Genomic DNA, 14,348 nt, shown 5'->3' with positions numbered 1-14,348 from the left:
TTTTACTCACTTTTACACTTGAACATATAATAAAAAAGGAGCTTTCATTTGACCCTCAGAGTTCTGACTCATTGTCAATAATACTGTGACAATATTTTCAACATGATTTAAATTTCTTATACCTGATCCGAGAGGGTCCTGGGAGCTGTAAAAACTATATCATCGATATTTGCCCACTACATTTCAGCATTTCTGACCCTCAGGTGTGCTTAATCTACAGGTAACACATGTTTCCAAAGCACACAACATGACGGACATCATTGGTGTCTTATTGGTATTGGCCATGAGAGGCAGGTTCCTCGTTGTGAAAAGGGCATCTAAAACTTTAAAATAAGCTCTATCAGTTAAGTAGCAGATTGTTTTATTGTACAAGTGATTTGACCATGAACTTCTTATATGGTGTAGAAAACTCTGAATGCAAATGTTTACATCATAGAAGGTTAAATGTAGGCTACCACTTAAAGATGTTTGTCCAAAAGCACTTTACTTATTGTTGATAGAAGTCAGAAGTCTGGTACAACAACAGCATTGCTCTGGTCGTGTCTTTGGACTGACCTGAACTAATGTCAGAGTAAGTATACGTACATGCTGCCCCGCTGCCCTGACCCAGGGTTCATGGCATGTTTATGTGAGGGTAATGTGCTGTGATAAGGCTGCTATTAGAAGCTGTTTGATGTGTGCATGTGGTCTGCTGCCACAAACAAGGCAGCTGCTCTGCCGGCGCATGTCGACCCTGCAGGAAGCAAACAGGAAGCCAGCGCTAACGGACTCTTTAGATCTACAGGAAATGAGAGTTAATTGATTTGTTCTATCAACAGGAAAAGAAAGCTAATTGACTTGTTAGTTTGTGCTTTGATTTAGGTCACTGTGTGCTAGAAGAGGTCACAGAGGTCTTTATATGACTGATGTACACGAGAACAGGAACAGGGAAACACGATTTGCTGGTATAAATGAGGTGTGAGGTATGAGGGGAGAAGTAACAGAGCATTTTCTGACTCATTTGTTTGATTTTCTGCAAATTAAACCGTCCTGAACAAAACTGCTAATGAGCAGCTGCAGCTAATGGTTGATTCCTGGAAATTCCTTTGGTGAAATGCATTCTGGGAAATGAAGTAAAATTACTGATCGAGCTTGACGGTAGATGTTGACAATACTTTACTTGATTGCTAAACAGCTGGAAGGTGATGGCCATTACACAAACAATATCTGGCTTCTCCCTCTATGAATTATTATACACACCTCTGATAGTTCCATTGATCAGGTAGCTTCTGTTACCTGTCTCTTTCACAAATTATACCCCTGACATCTCTGCCATTGTTCATATGTACGAATGCAAATAGGAGCTTAATGTGCAGGTGTTGCACATCTGTAGCTTTCATTGCCTGATCTTGCACTAGTTATGAGGCCTGCAAAGAAAAGGATGACTTCACTACGAGAGTCATCTCTGCCGCCAATGCAAACTGTGCAAAGACATTAAACCCACATCCAGTTAAAAACAGTACGTGACACTAAACGGGATTTTCCTCTGCTCCGTGTAACACAAAACCTTAAAACAACAGACCTTGTAAGTCAATCAGTCATTCCATAAAAGAATAAACAAACAGGAGTGCAGGTCACTCCTCTAATTGCCTCCCATAGAGTGCTTTTACTGACAGATGATACAGATCATTTACTATCAGAGACATTGCATGAAGAATGGTGGACAATCCATAAGCCAAACACTGACCAGTATACAATTACTTTGAGTCCAATTTGAGTGATATTTTTAGGGTTTTGTACCCTTCTGCTCCCTTACTGTGTTCCATATGTTTGGATTGAGCGCCATAAAAAGTTGCAGTTATGTATGTATGTATGTATGTGTAACATAGAACTATTTAAGGACTCCACCAGTTTGTGTGATTCTTGTTTTCATCATCGCCTAATTAATCACAATATGTAATAAATATACTCCTGACAGACATTTACTGCTTAAAACACTAGCAAACATGAAAATGGGCCTTATAAAAACACACCACGCAGGACTGGAGGTTGGGTTGCCAGATTGGACAAAGTAAACCTGTAGGAATTGAAAGCAGATGTCCGTGCAGATGTCTGTTTCCTGCGGAGCACAGGAGTAGAAAAAACACTAAAGACACAACATTGAAAATCTTTGGTAGTATACAATTAAATTGGGTGTGTAAGACGCCCTTTTAAAACTTTTTTTTTTAATCTAAAAAGTTTGCTGCGTCCTTTATACCGGTGCGACCAGTATACCAGTATAAAATGCAGAGAGAGGTGTGCTATTGTGTTACCGTATTTTACCCGACAAAGACGCTGTCCGGTGTTTAAGTGCACATCTCCGCATCTCCAAGCCGCTACAACGTCTCTTGTTTTCAAAATGCCGCAGTGCTGTTTTCCTCACTGTTTTAAGAAAGAAAAACTAACGTTTCATCACGGACATACACCGTCAAGATCGCCGTTGCAGCCGCCACCCTCACAACAATCAACGTTACCGTAGGCTGCCAGCTACCGCTAGCTACAGCACAGGTAGCTAGCAGGATTGCAAACTCGCCATGGAGAAAAGAGATGGTAGGCTGTAATTTGTGTGTGTTTTAAATGTGTTTTAAATAAAAATAAATTGCAACAGTGTTTAAATAACTTGTATACACATTGTTCTTAATAAACAGCTATAGAAAACCTTTCCCTCTGGGACACCCCCAAAAACAAATTGTGTTTTATATTCCTGTGTGACTTATATTCTGGATTTTAAGGTATTCTTTTTTTTAACTCTGGAAAATCTTGAGTCATCTTTTATTTATTGGCGCTTGCTGCTTCAAGCTAAAGTCCTGATTAACAGTATTAAGTAGGAAATAGGAAGATCATACCTTGTGATGCCTTACCCTTTTATGAAAGACAGATGAATGACTGAAAAAAAACAACAATAAATAAAATGTTCACTTCAAAGCACACATAAGTATCTCTAAATACAGAAAACCTTTATTTTGTTAAGGACACTGATTTTAACTAATCCACTCAAACATTCATCCAACCCATTATGCTGCGTCATGTGCAGCCAGTCCCTTTGAGCATTTTAAGACACAAGGTCAAATCACTTTCCCATTGTTCAAACAAGCTCAGCATGTTATTGTTTATCTGATGTAACTCTGGTCAAACCCTCACAGTCTTGCATAAATAAGCCCATGTGTGTAGAAGAGGTCTCACTGTGTCTATTATTACTGCATCAGTGGAAGAGCCAGAGCAGCGTGTTAACTGAGACCTACGGTAATGAGTGCTCTGATGACTGACTCCTCTGTATATTGATGTAGTAAATCTCCATGGTGTTCAACATGGTATCAGTGCAGGATGGATCTCTGGGAACTCATATAGTAAACAGCAACACTTCCCTATGTTAGAGGAAACTTTATCTTTGATCGTCTGTCAACATTTTAACACAGGCGACAATAAAACGTGTTGGTATAATTTTACCATTCATCACCTTTAAGCTTTAATACTACATCCCTCCCAATCTCAGGACCCATCGGCTAGTTGTCTAACGACGATATAACCTCTGGGGACAATAGTGAACATGTCGGGCATGTCCGGTTTAGCCAGAGGTTAGCGATAAATGACTTACAATCAACTTACAATCCTTTTCCACATGCTGCATTGTTTACCGTCTAGTTGGCGACTTGAGAAGCGACTGTGTTTTCAGATCAAAAAGGATGATCAAGAGGCTTCACTCTGGCTGACTACAGCGGTATGAACCTGAAGAATAACCCGTTTTTTTTGTGATTGACTTTAATTAACGGGACTTACCTTTGCTGAAATAACATCATGATGCAGATGAGTAAAAAGTAAAAATTAAGCTTTGTCAGGTCTGTCCTCAAGAGGAGAAGCACTTTTAAAATGTTCGTTTCTTGAACGGAGGTCGATCATTTATGATGCATTCGAGGAATTTGGGAAATCTTAACGCTAAATGGCTTTTGTAACACAGCCTCAAGGGAATTTATCTCAAGTTAAATTTTTGATGTCGAGCAGATTGTTAGCTGAACTTATATGTAGTTATCTGTTTCACCATATCTGTTTAGATATTAAAAAGAAGTTAAATCGTCAACAGATAACCACGGATGGGAGCCGGCATGTCATTACGTCTCATTGCCCGCCTTCAAACCTACCTGTGTGACGCAGCCTTCTCCCCTGTGCCTGTCCGTGCACATAATCCATCCTCCGCCAGGAAAGTTCATAAAACACATCCAGGTTTCCTGGTATCCATGTCGTGTTGATAAAAACAGAGATGCTAATCCATTTTGAGTTATTTCAGATAAAAAGTCCACTTGCTGTCATGCAGACGGATGACAAACGCGCGGCTCGTTTATAAACCACACACATGTTACACGTAACTGCGCTTCCTTTCTTCTCGTCTTTAGCCACAATTTACATAAACAAGGTTTTACCTCTTTATATTCATTTTATTTTCGTCTTTTGTCCACATCAGCGAGGAAGGTATCCATCATTACCGGCTTTGGCTTCAACTTTTCTCTGAACCTGCAGTCACGTGACACGTCACTCAACTCGTTGCTCTTTCTTATGTTTTTTTCCACTTAATTTCTTTATTATTTACATTGTTGCAAGTTAAAATACACACACAGACACACAGCACTAATCATAAACACTTTCTAATCACGGCCAGGTCTTCCCGGATCCATTCGGGTATTACACATAATGTTGAACAGACCCCGAACCGTTTGACCACGTAATACATGGACTTGAACCCGTCCAGGTCTCGGGTTGGGTCCCGAGACCTCAGGTTCCGGTAGATGAAGACCTCTACTTCAAAGCTGCCAGAGTACAGACACGGAAGCAAAGCTATACACTGCAGTACACAGGGCTACTAAAAACACGTACACCATCACTGACATCAAGTTGAAGCAGTGAAAATATAAAAAATGTACAAACTGAAATGTTTGTACATGTTTTATATTGAGGACTTTTTAAAGTGGTTTCAGTACATTTATCTCGTGGCCTTGTGTGCAGCGGTGCATAACTTAGCTCCTGTGTCCGTACTCCGACTGGCTTCTTGAAACAGGGGCCATGCTGACTGTCATCTTTTGTTCGTAGTACACTAACTGTTGATTAGTACCTCATACAACACGATTTCAAAATACCTGAACCATGCCTTTAAGTCTGCACGTATGAACGATGTTGGTGTTTGCATTGGTTTTGTTTGAGTTTTGTTTCTGTCTATCTAAGAGGGAGAGTTGCTTAATGAGCTGCAAAGAGGCCAGGATATAGTTCCTTTAAAAGTTACCTGCAACTGTGAGGGGCATACATTATGGGGTTCAACTTTTCTGTAACGTTTTTATTGCAGGTAATCAAACTAATAATCTTCAGTTTGAGCTCAAATATATTTCTCAAATACATAACAAAGTCAGAGATGAACAAATGTGCCCTCCGTGCTCTCAGAAAATATAACAGTAGCTGTGTAATCCCTGAACGCTTCACCTTTTCACTTCAGTAGAGGTTTCATAGTAAAAACATTGTCCTTGTCTCTCCGAGCCACTCACGGTTGGTCTGCCTGTGATTGTCAGCTTATAAACAAATGATCCATTTGAGTGCTGGCACTACACCACAGGGTGTCACTCAGTTACAGCCCGGGTCAATGCATCCCTTTCATGGGGAGGGTTTTTTTTGGGGTGTGTTATTGATAGAAGGAAGCCCACACTGGGAGCTCGAACTTGGAGACATAACACACACACACATACATGCAAACCCGTACATTAACATATACTATTACTCACTCATACCACTGATGTACACATGTAACAGGGTAACACACACACACAGCCGCCATGTTAATGCAGTGTAACTACACACATACAGGTTCTGAATGGGTTTGGTTGCTATCAATTTTCACCCTTAATATAGTTTAACTCTCAAACTAAAAGGTACCCCCCTCAGAGCTTCTCCGATTCAGCTGCAGGAATGTGTGCTCCGGGTCAACATTGTCACAGAGAGGGAGAAAGTGACGCTCAAAGTTCAGGATGACTTAAGGAATGAACTTAGCCACTTTCCTCTAACCAGATGTCACATTAAGTGCTCAGTCACTGATATTATAGAAGGTTATTAGCAAATGTTTATCATCTTAGCATCGTTTAGCATCTTTCCCTCGTCTACCTTTCACATATTGCACCAACGTGTGGCGGCAGCAGGTGGAGGTCACATTGCCTTTCTTTGCTGACGCCTTCGTGCAACAAGGAATAGTCATTTCTTCGACAACATGAGAAGGTGTGCTTTATGCCTTCCAGTGGAGAAAATGTGTTAAAGTGCCTTCTAACGGTGCCCTTAATATTATTCACGCTAGCTGAACTAGAGGTCTGCTTTATAAACGAGATGGAATCAGAGGCTTTTACTGTGTCCCTGTTTCTAAGCTAACTCATTTTAGAGAAACGCAGGTTGGCACCTTGTGCAGCAGCTTCCACCATCTGTGTGCGCAAAAGGGTGCAGATGGCAGAAGTGTAGAGCGCTTTAAGTGGTCAGACGACTATAAAGGCACTTTATAAGTGCAGTAAATTTATAATCTATCATTAACCTTTTACTTCCACAAGCTGCCAATAGTCGTCCCTGTCCAGCAAACGTTTCAAAATGTCGCTTTAAGCCTGCTTTGCTTTGAAGAAGCTCCACAGAACTCAGAACTTGAACATTTTTTCCAATTCATTTTAAGTGAATTCTGTGACTTAGTAATTTTTTTAAGGCACTTTTTTCTATCTATCCCTTTATACTGTGATACTACATTTATTTTACAGATGTAGTTACAAATGACAGCGAGTGATATGTTTGAATGTTAAAAGAAAGCAGGAGGAGATTTTTTTTTTTTTTTTTGTTTCTGACACATTGTTCCTCATAGGAGCTTTAATTATCTCAGAATTATGAGAAAAGATTTCATTAAAAAAAAATCTGCTCTGTTTTTTTTTTAATTAACGAGATAGCAGAGCAGAATGGGCTTTCCGTCTGGACAATCGTCGATAGGCTAACAACAGTACCATCTATAATACTTAAAGACACAAGTCTCTGACAGTGTCTCCACCCCAAACCAAATGAAAACAGGATTAAACTCAACAGGTGGGACATGCTTGCTTTCATAAAATCAATATTTCGTCTAATGAGAGCTAATCGCAGGATTTTGAGGTGTATCCTTAATTCAGAAAAACAGACTTTTTTTTCTCTAGTGAACGCAATACACTTCTGTAAAATAGAAATGAACTCCCACCACTGGCTCACAACACAACCCATGTTTGACAGCAGTACTTGTAGCTCAAATAGTGCTCAAGAATGATACTTCATGCTTGTGCTTATTTAAGCTTTAAGCAGGATTTATTTTTTCATTATCTTCAAATATTTACCATCGCTCTGCAAACAGTTCAGCGCCACAGCATCAGTTTGTCACTCTATCAAATTAGAATGTAAATCCAGTAACACGGTGAAGATAAGTGGTGTTTAAAGACGCACACTCAAATAGAGATAATAGAAACATTGCAATAAAAGTGACACAATAACTACCTTTAATATGATTGTTTCTCTGCTGCACTGAGATAAAGATAAAATGTAAACAGCCGCAGCACTGATGAGAAAACACACACACAAATGAACTGGCAGTAAAAACAGCATGTGAAAGTTTTATACTGTTATTCCTTTTGTATATTATATTCTAAAATATAAGAAAATGTTCAGGGCTTTCATAAAATAGGGACGCTTACATGTTTTTCAGTGAATTCACTTTTCACTATAATATGTACAATGCTGCCCCCTGCCTGTGAGCTGAGGTACTGCAGTTCAAACACACTCCATCCAGATAGCCAGACTCCTGCTGCCTCCTCATTCTGGGCTGGGTGGAGGTGACAGCCTCATGATTCGGCCCATCAGGCAGGTCTCATTTCTAAGCTTGTGTTGTATTTCGTCGTACAGATTTTGACAGATGTGACGATGCAGAGCTCTTCTCTGGACTACGGTCAGAGCTCAGGCTGAGGATCGCATCATGACCAATTATACAGAAAGAGAGGAAAAACATTTTTACATCCACATGAAAACAGGCAGATAATTTAAAGTAACATAAAACATAATGACATGATTAGAGTCCTCACAGAATAATAAAGTTAAATGGGTCAGTAAATGGGTCTGCCTGCAAGCCATTACAAGGCCTTGTTGTTAAAGTGCTATTTTGAGAGTTATCTTGGAAGTCTGCATTTTACGCTCAGTTATGTTGAAAATTGTGGAGCAAATTTGATCTTTATTGTCCCCATGAGTGGCAATTATAGTTTTGCAGCAAACGTTACATTAAAAAAAGGAAGAAAGGCATAAATACTATTACTACTACTATATAACAACAGTGGTCTTCTTCACATCCTTCACTTACATTATTATTACAAGTATTAAACAAATATGCATCTAAAAGTAAAAGTCCTGCATTTTAAACCAACATGCTGAAAAGTAAGTTATATTTGTAACATATCTGCACCACAGTGGTGCAGTGGTCAGTGCTGTCACCTCACAGCTAGAAGGTTCCTAGTTCGAAACCCAGTTCGGACGAAATGGGCCTTTCTGTGTGGAGTTTGCATGTTCTCCTCGTGCATGTGTGGGTTCCCTCCGGGTACTCCGGCTTCCTCCCACAGTCAAGACATGCTCGTTAGGTTCAATGGTGACTCTGAACTGCCGTAGGTGTGGATGTGAGCGTGAATGGTTGTCTGTCTCTGTGTGTCAGCCCTGTGATTGACTGACGATCAGTCCAGGGTGTACCCCGCCTCTCGCCCAATGACAGCTGGGATTGGCTCCAGCCCCCTGTGACCCTGTACAGGATAAGTGGTATCGATAATGGATGGATGGATCATCACGGTGGACTGTGATGTCCCCCATATCTTTCCCACTAATAGCAAGAGGATAGTAAAAGACTTACAACAACACATTCAGTAGAGTCTCATAAAGGCCAAGATCAAGCTACAGCAGTTATGAGATAAAAGAAAAAGTAAGAACTAAGAGTTTAAAACTCCAGAGATTGTTGTTATTTCCATCTTTGAAAAACAACCAGAGGGTTGAATCTGAAATGTTGTTAAGAAGGACGGGTAGCGTCACCATGACTACATTTGGCTTTCTTCCATACTTGCCTGCAGTTCATGCTGACAGACTGCACTGCTGATTTCTGGTAAAATAGTACTATCTCTTTATTAAAGTCAAAAGTCATTTGGAAGCAGCTGTGCAACTTCTCATAAAGAGATGTGAATCACCTGTCAGAGTAGGATATGCATGTTTTATTTTTAATACAGCTGAATAATGCTGACCTGTTTTGTACTGGAGTCAAAACTCTGCACGAGCTGCTACAAGTGAACTGTGCTTACTTACTCATACATATTTATGACTACAGACCAGTTTCTCACTTCATGCCCTATATTTTCTTATTTACACAGAAAACAATCCAACCTATACAGCTATTAAAAATGCCATGCATTATACATTTTATATATTATGCATGATGCTTTATCGCCCTGCGGTGCAATGATGTTTTTGGTGTCTTATTATTGCACTAAAATCATGCTTTCCTTTTGTTTCTTTAATTTAAAAAACCACAGCTGTCATGCACCTGAGAGGAGTGCTAGTTATGAGCTTGAAAAGACTAAATAAATGAAGGTAGAGAGGTCTCTCACACTTTCAAAATAACAAGCTCTGTGACTGACTGGCGATCTGGGTGTACCCCACCTCTCGTCTTGTGACAGCTGGGATCAGCTCCAGCCCCCCGTGACCCTGAACAGGATAAGCGGTATAGATAATGGATGGATGACAATATAACACAATGGAAATTTAGATCGCTTTCCTGATTTCCCTTGAGCCTTTGTCATTTTTAAAGACTTATAAATCACTGAATCAATTTTCTATTAAGGATGTAATACCTTCAGCCACTGCAGGCTGATTATGACGTATGGTTTAACCTGATAGAGACACACTCGAGACATAAAGGTCATAGAAGACGAGTGAGACAAGATATACTGTACAAGATTCTGTATCGGAGCCAGTATCCCAAACTCCCTAACCCTATATCATTGATTTGGAAGGAATTCAACCTTTAATGCACAAAATATGTAAGAACAGGAAGAAATGACACCACTTATATTTCATATACGTTTTAAGATGCCTTGAATTACACGTGAAAATGAGCAATGGTGCTGTTTCTGATGAGTCTATAAAACAGATATATCATCTATATTGGAGGATTTGTTTAAAAGTAGTGCTGCTGTATCCTTACTTACACTCCTTTCCCACCGAAATTAGCGCATTGACGTGGGTTTTTCAGACGCGGGAAGACTCGCTGATAAATGCCGATTGTCTCTTTCCAGTGAGGTATACTCCTTTCCGTCTCTTTTCTGCTGCGTCACCATCTGATGCCACAATCGAGCCGGAAATAGGGTTATTAAACAGTGAAGATGTTACGGTGGTTAGGTCTTTATTGTATCTACTACACCAGGGGTCTCCAACCTTTTTTCATCTGAGAGCTGCTTGAAAATTAAAGTGGCTAAGAGCTTCTTGCATTACATCGCTGTAATTGCTGGTGGCGCCCCATATTGATCCTTCTGTCGACTGAAACGTTGGTACCACAGATGAGGGACAAACACTTGTCCTTCACATTCATGAATAAAAACTCGCTTTCCCACTCTGAAAATAGTATGTTTTCTGCTTTTTCTTTCCGTGGCTACCGTCATTGTCCATCATAAATCTAGCTAAACAGGCTAATAGCACCAAACTCCTCACTTTAGCTCAACGAGCATACAGCATAATTGACCCGACCTGTCGATGGAAGTTGCTGCAACTTTGCTGTGATTGGTTAGGTTCAGACGTTGACAAACTTGCAAGGCGCATCCCCATTTTTTATTGACAGCTGATTGGCCTATCCTATTATTTTGTACTGGAGGGGGCGGGACATCTGTGTATTTGATTGAATTGAGGTGGGGAGAGGCTTTAAAGGTGCATCTATTGTCGTCAGGTTTTTTGTACAGAGTCTGTGAACCTCTTGGCGAGCTTCTAATATCCAGGCTGCGAGCTACTTGTTGGAGACCCCTGTATTACTCAATCAGTCTATTGATCAAACTCGATGGCAACAAGTTTGGAACGATATTCGAGCACTGCTCGGACGGAGATGGGTTGAATTTGTAACTGTGTTGCAGAAGATTAGCGTGTCAGCACGGGTTTTTTGTGTTCCCATCAATGCCGATCGGAGCCGAGGCATAATTACCCAGGTCTACTGCAGAGTCGTTTGACCCGGGTCTGAATGCTGATTGCAACCTTTCCCACTAAGCAAAAAAGCTGGGTGTTAGCGGGGTTTTTGACCAGTAGGACAGCAGCTTTAATGTGATTACCTTGGCAGAAATCTCACAAGTGAAGCACAGCAGATACAGATGTGTGTTTTATTTTCATTCGGCATATATCACAAGCACTTGTATTGTATTTCTGTGTGTTAGATGTAGTCATTTTCTGCCGCCACCGTGAATTTCTCCACAAGAATCATTCAATTTTCAACTTTTTCTTTTAAAAAGTCATTTGAGACATTTCATTTAAGGGAAGATGAATTGCAGTATTCAGCTCTGTGTCCTTCAGAGGAGGGAATTTAAGGGAATGACTGTAACCTTGGGGAAAGTGAAATTAGAGGCCTTCGGCTCGTATCGTCCCTAAAGCTGAATCATTAAAACTCCTAACACCAAAGCATACTGACTGCATGCACCCACTTCTCATTCATTAAATTCTGCACAGTGCCTTCTTTGGGGCCTTGAGTGGGATTGATGATGAGGAGAAAAGTCGGCACAACAGCAGCATAAAGACTTTCATATGGTCTCTGTTATCAGGTGAAACACATTACTCTCCATAGCTAGAGACAAGTGTTTCATCCACAATCAAGTTAAATCAGTCAGTGTCGTCTTCATCATACATTCCTTTGCCGTTCCTTTATTTGTAGGAACTGTAGCTTTCTGATGTTTTCCCGTCTGCATTTCACGATTTGTATTCATGCACCTAACCTGTACTCATTTACCCGATGCATGACCAGGAAGTAAACCCAACAGGGATTGATGTAAACACAGCAAATTTCAATCACTCTGAGACGTCAAGATGCAGACAGCAACCAAACACACATTTTCTGAAGTTCCTGTTAGCACGTGACTAAAGGCTGGGATTTTATCTCTGTATCTTTGGATAAAAACACATCAGAGAACGATCCGTCTTGATCTTATTTCCACGTTTTAAAATGTCAAATCTGTCCGCTGTGTCATCTTTCTTTCTGTCATCCCCCTCCCGAATCCTTCCCACCTTTAGCAGCCACGCAAACATTTGTGTTCCTCCCATCCCTCGCGCCGATGCTGCAGCGATGCTTTTAAATGAGTATCTATTAAAATGCCATTATAAGAAATGGGGACTGATGTTGTTCCTGGCAGGACTTTATTGGAGAGTAAATGTAAGCTCCCACACACAGAACACCTCATTAACCCGCTGGATATTTACAGCCCTGCAGCGGGGAGGCATGAAGAGGGATTGAGGCCGTGCTCATCTTAATAGTGTTTCAGCTGATAAGATCCGACTCCCATTCATACCTGCACTTCTAATAGGACTTACTCTGTACCTAATGACCCTCATTGATCCTCGCTGGGTGGCTGCCTTAGACACAAAATCCCAGAAACAAACAGCTGTAGAGGAGCTGGAGCTGGTAGGGGTTGACTGCCTTGCTCAACAGCACTTTAAGGGCTCTAGCTCCAAATGATGTCGCCATCACAAGATGGCAGCGCCGATCACAGGGCTACTTTTGGCATCAATTTCATATAATGAGAGCAGATGGAGATACGTCGTCAATGGTTGGATCCACGCAGGGGTCTTCTTTGACAGGCTATATTCAAGACACATAAACTACTGGCAGAATATCCCGGGAACAAACTGCAGTGGGATGATGGGATGATTTCCATTTTTAAACCAGTAATGTTATTAATAAAGGCTTTTAATCAATTTAAGACAAGAATCTGAGCTTTTACCCACAGGACTGTGAAAGATTTTAACAAACACGGTGAACAGGTGTTTCCTGCTGGTGTGGCGGAGCTTTACAATGAAACACCATAAAAAAAAAAGAAATGTCTCTTTGTATTTTTTTAAAAAGAAACTAAAGACGTGTCTTTTTAATTAGTCTTTCAATTAGGGTTTAACTGTTTTGTTTAATTCATTTATTGCTATTATTTTCTCTCTTTTTAAAATGTTATTCTTCTCAATCTCTCGTTTTGTCAAGCTCTTTGGGCTGCAATTTTGAAGTTATTATTATTATTATCAAATGAATTTGGATAATAACGCTTAAGAGGAGCAAAAAGCTGTCGGAGTATGTGCACACTGGAGTCACAGCCCCCTTTTACTCCACTCTCAGGTTTATTAGCCATATTGAGCCACTACACAGAAGCACAGGGGTAATATTAGACTAGGTGACATGAGTGATCTCCTCTCTGCTTGTTTCAAGTTGGCCCGTTATTGTATGCAATTTTTTTATATGTGGGCATTATTTTTTTTACAAGCCACCTGGAGCAGGTGATTTAACTGAGACTCCATCAACACTTTGTTGCCTAAGTTTTTAATGAGAACTTTTATGTGAAGGCCTTCTTGTAGGCACATTTTCAAGGCCTATGTTTGTTTCCACTGACACATATTTTTATCACAATACTAAGCTACAGAAGCCCTGAGCGGACGTGCATCTTGACATTTATTTACTACGTTTATCCTATTAACGAGTAATTTCCAGTTGTTTTCTCGAGATCTCAACATATTTTTCTCCTTATCTCAAGATAACAAAGCTGACTCTCTTGTGATAACAAGATCATTTTCACAGGCTGGTCATTACAGACCACCACCTGCCGTGCTGCCATTGCCCGCACTAATGAGGTAAGTTAAGTCTGTTTCTATGTTTGTTTTGTGCCTTTGCAACTCTGGGGATACAAGTTCTGATCATCAGACGTTATGGTGATTCAGCGTTGTTGTATCGACATAATGAAATACATAATCTTGAGAAAACAACCAGAAAAGTACTCGTTATCACGGCAAAGCAGAGTTAATAAAATGTATGGATGCTGTCTGCTTAGGGCTGCCATACAAGGCATATTTATGTCCTTTTTTCTTTCTTCTCATCACCTGCTTAAAGTGATAATCTCAAAGATCTCAGTTTCGTTGTCTTTGGCGGCACCTATGGTGATAAGCGGTAATTGCGGGAGCACACTTCCCAGATATCCAGACAGTGTTGCATGTGTGACGTCCACGGTTGGCTCCGGTTGTAACTCTTGATTTTCCTCGCTGACGGTCGCTTTCCTTTTTAG

The sequence above is a fragment of the Semicossyphus pulcher genome, unplaced genomic scaffold (assembly GCF_022749685.1).
Source record: "Semicossyphus pulcher isolate SPU_LCO1_2020_fin unplaced genomic scaffold, fSemPul1.0.p SCAF_22, whole genome shotgun sequence".
Taxonomy (NCBI): Eukaryota; Metazoa; Chordata; class Actinopteri; order Labriformes; family Labridae; genus Semicossyphus; species Semicossyphus pulcher.
The sequence above is the reverse complement of the archived record's forward strand: the minus strand, read 5'-3'. Positions refer to the sequence as shown.